The following is a 3,518-nucleotide window of genomic DNA, read 5'->3' on the forward strand; positions in this document are numbered from 1 at the left end:
CTAGAGTGCAGTGGTGCGATCGTGGCTCACTGCAGCCTTAACCTCCCAGGCTCAGGTGATCCTCCTACCTCAGACTCCTGAGTAGTTGGGACTACAGGCACATGCTACCACACCCAGCTAATTTGTATTTTTTGTAAAGATGGAGTTTCGCCATGTTGCCCAGGCTAGTCTTAAACTCCTGGCCTCAAGTGATCCACCCGCCTCAGCCTCACAAAGTGCTGGGATTACAGGCATGAGCCACAACACCCGGCCTGGTCTTTTGATTCTTAGACCAAAGTTGTTGCCACTCTGTCGTACTGCTTCCCTTTTATAATTAGTATACTGAATTAATATAGAGTTGCTGTTCTTCTAGGTAAAAAAACAGCCCAGTATTGGTAATTTCACAAGGTTAAACTTTAACAAATAACATATGAAAGCTTTCTGAAAACTGCAAAAGGCTATGAAGGCTCTGCCAGCATCAGGTCTAGCAAACATGGTCCTCAATCAAAAGCTGCAGGCTGGGTGCGGTGGCTCATGCTTGTAATCCTAGCACTTTGGGAGGCTGAGGCGGGTAGATGGCCTGAGCTCAGGAGTTTGAGACCTGCCTGGGCAACATGATGAAATCCCATCTCTATTAAATACAAAATATTCACTGGGCATGGTGGCACGTGCCTGTAATCCCAGCTACTCGGGAGGCTGAGGCATGGGAATTGCTTGAACCCAGGTGGCAGAGGTTGCAGTGAGCCAAGATCGTGCCACTGCACTCCAGCCTGGGTGACAGTGCAAGACTCCGTCTCCAAAACAAACAAACCAACAAAAACAGCTACCGAGTGATTTGGTCAGGTTCGGTAGCTCATGCCTGTAATCCCAGCACTTTGGGAAGCTGAGGCGGGAAGACCACTTAAGGTCAGGAGTTTGAGACGAGCCTGGCCAACATGGTGAAACCCCGTCTCTAACTAAAAATACAAAAAAATGAGCCAGTTATGGTGGCACATACCAGTTAGCTCAGCTACTCGGGAGGCTGAGGCAGGAGAATCACTCAAACCCAGGAGGCAGAGGTTGCAGTGAGCCAAGATCACAACCTCCACTCACTACACTCCAGCCTGGGTGACAGCAAGACTCCGTCTCAAAAAAACAAACAAAATAAGCTTCTGAGTGATTTGTATGCCAACAGTTCAGTAGCACACAGCTTAGAGCACAATTACCTTCCTTAATTCATTCCAAAAAGGCACATATCCCACATCTAACTTTAACCTCACATGTATATAACCTTACCCAAGAGACGTACACAAATTTATATACTTAATATTATTTATTTTTTAATTATATAAGTAATTTTGACACCATTGTGGAAAGTTTGGAAAAGACATAAAAAACCATAATCCTACCACTTCTAATAAAACTGCTGCTAATTTCATTAATTTTTTTTTTAATTGCTCAACTTAAAAACTGAATTCAAGTGTACTGTCATGTGCCCCATAATGACATTTTGGTCAATGACAGTGGTCCCATAAGATTATAATGGAGCTAAAAAATTCCTATCACCTAGTGACATCTAGTACAACACATTACTCACGTGTCTGTGGTGATGCTGGTATAAACAAACCTACTATGTTGCCAGTCATATAAAAATATAGCACAATTATGTACACTACATAATACTCTATTTGATAGTGATAAAAAATGACTATGCTACTGTGGTTTAAGTGTTTACTATGCTATACTTTTCATTGTTACATTGAAGCATACTTCTACCTAAAAAGTTCAGCCTGGGTAACAGAGCAAGACCCTGTCTCTAAAAACACGTGTTTTTTTTGTTTGTTTGTTTTTTCTTTGTTTGCTTTGTTTTGAGACAGAGTTTCCCTCTTTTCACCCAGGCTGGAGTGCAATGGCGCAATCTTGGCTCACTGCAACCTCCACCTCCCGGGTTCAAGCGATTCTCCCGCCTCAGCCTCCCGAGTAGCTGGGACTACAGGCGCCTGCCACCACACTCAGCTAATTTTTGTATTTGTAATAGAGACAGGGTTTCACCATGTTGGCCAGGCTGACCTGGAACTCCTGACCTCAGGTGTTCCACCCACTTGGCCTGCCAAAGTGCTGGGATTAGAAGCGTGAACCATCGTGCCCGGACAAAAAAATTTTTAAAAATTAGCTGGGCATGCTGGCACAGGCTCCAGGCATGGGAGCCTGAGGTGGGAGAATGGCTTGAGCCTAGAAATTTGAGGCCATAGTGAGCTATAATCACGCCACTGCATTCCAGCCTGAGTGACACAGCAAGATCATGTCTCTAAAAAAAGAAAAAAGTTACCATAACACAGTCTCAGGCAGGTCCTTCGGGAGATATTCCAGAAGAAGGTATTGTTATAATCGAAGATGGCAGTTTCATGCGTGTTCATGCCCCAGAAGACCTTCCAATAGGACAGATACAGAGGTGGAGGACAATTGTACTGATGATCCAATTCTGATCCTGTGAAGGCCTAGACCAACGTGTTTGCGTTTGTCTTAGTTTTTAACAAAAAAGTTGAAAAAATAAAACATTGGCTGGGCACAGTGGCTCCTGCCTGTAATCCCAGCACTTTAGGAGGCTGAGGTGGGCAGATTGCTCGAGGCCGGGAGTTTGAGACAAGCCTGGGCAACATAGGGAGACCCCCATCTCTACAAAATATTTAAAAACTAGCCAGGCGTGGTGGCACATGCCTACAGTCCCAGCTACTCAGGAGACTGTGGCAGAAGGACTGCTTGAGCCCAGGAGTTTGAGGCTGCAGTGAGCTATGACCATGCCATTGCATCTCAGCCTTGGTAACAGAGTGAGACGCTGTCTGTTTTGACAGAACTCTGATAAAGAAAGCAGTCATCAGACTAAATGATAGGCTTGAAAATGAAACTGTCAATAAAGGTACTAATAATTTGTTAAATGTTTATGGGTATTTACTATTATATTAACATTTAGGCCAAGGGTGGTGGCTCTCGCCTGTAATCCCAGCACTCTGGGAGGCCAAGGCAGGTGGACCATTTCAGGTCAGCAGTTCGAGACCAGCCTGGCCAACATGGCAAAATCCGTCTCTACTAACAATACAAAAATTAGCTGGATGTGGTGGCGGGCACCTGTAATCCCAGCTATTCCAGAGGCTGAGGCAGAAGAATCGCTTGAACCCTGGAGGCAGAGGTTGCAGTAAGCTGAGATTGTGCCATTGCACTCCAGCCTGGGCAACAGAGCAAGACTCCATCTCAAAAAACTAACAAACAAAAATTTAAACATTTGCCTTTCCTTTGGAGATCATTAATTCTTTATGTGTCAGCAGCTTCCAGGAATATTATGCAATATATGTAAATATTATAAATTAGCAGCCTCCAGAAATGCATTTTGTAGTAACCACTAGAGCATTTTTAAAAATTTATATGGGCCGGGCGCGGTGGCTCAAGCCTGTAATCCCAGCACTTTGGGAGGCCGAGACGGGTGGATCACGAGGTCAGGAGATCGAGACCATTCTGGCTAACACGGTGAAACCCCGTCTCTACTAAAAATACAAAAAACTAGC

At 44.6% G+C, this 3,518-nt stretch overlaps 1 protein-coding gene across 3 annotated transcripts in view; it reads right to left on the reverse strand.

Annotated features, from left to right (window-relative positions):
* YIPF6 (Yip1 domain family, member 6) overlaps positions 1 to 3,518 on the reverse strand; it is a 40,214-nt gene that overhangs the window by 20,796 nt on the left and 15,900 nt on the right. The window lies entirely within an intron of this gene.

Source organism: Mandrillus leucophaeus, unplaced genomic scaffold (genome assembly GCF_000951045.1).
Source record: "Mandrillus leucophaeus isolate KB7577 unplaced genomic scaffold, Mleu.le_1.0 Scaffold797, whole genome shotgun sequence".
NCBI lineage: Eukaryota > Metazoa > Chordata > Mammalia > Primates > Cercopithecidae > Mandrillus > Mandrillus leucophaeus.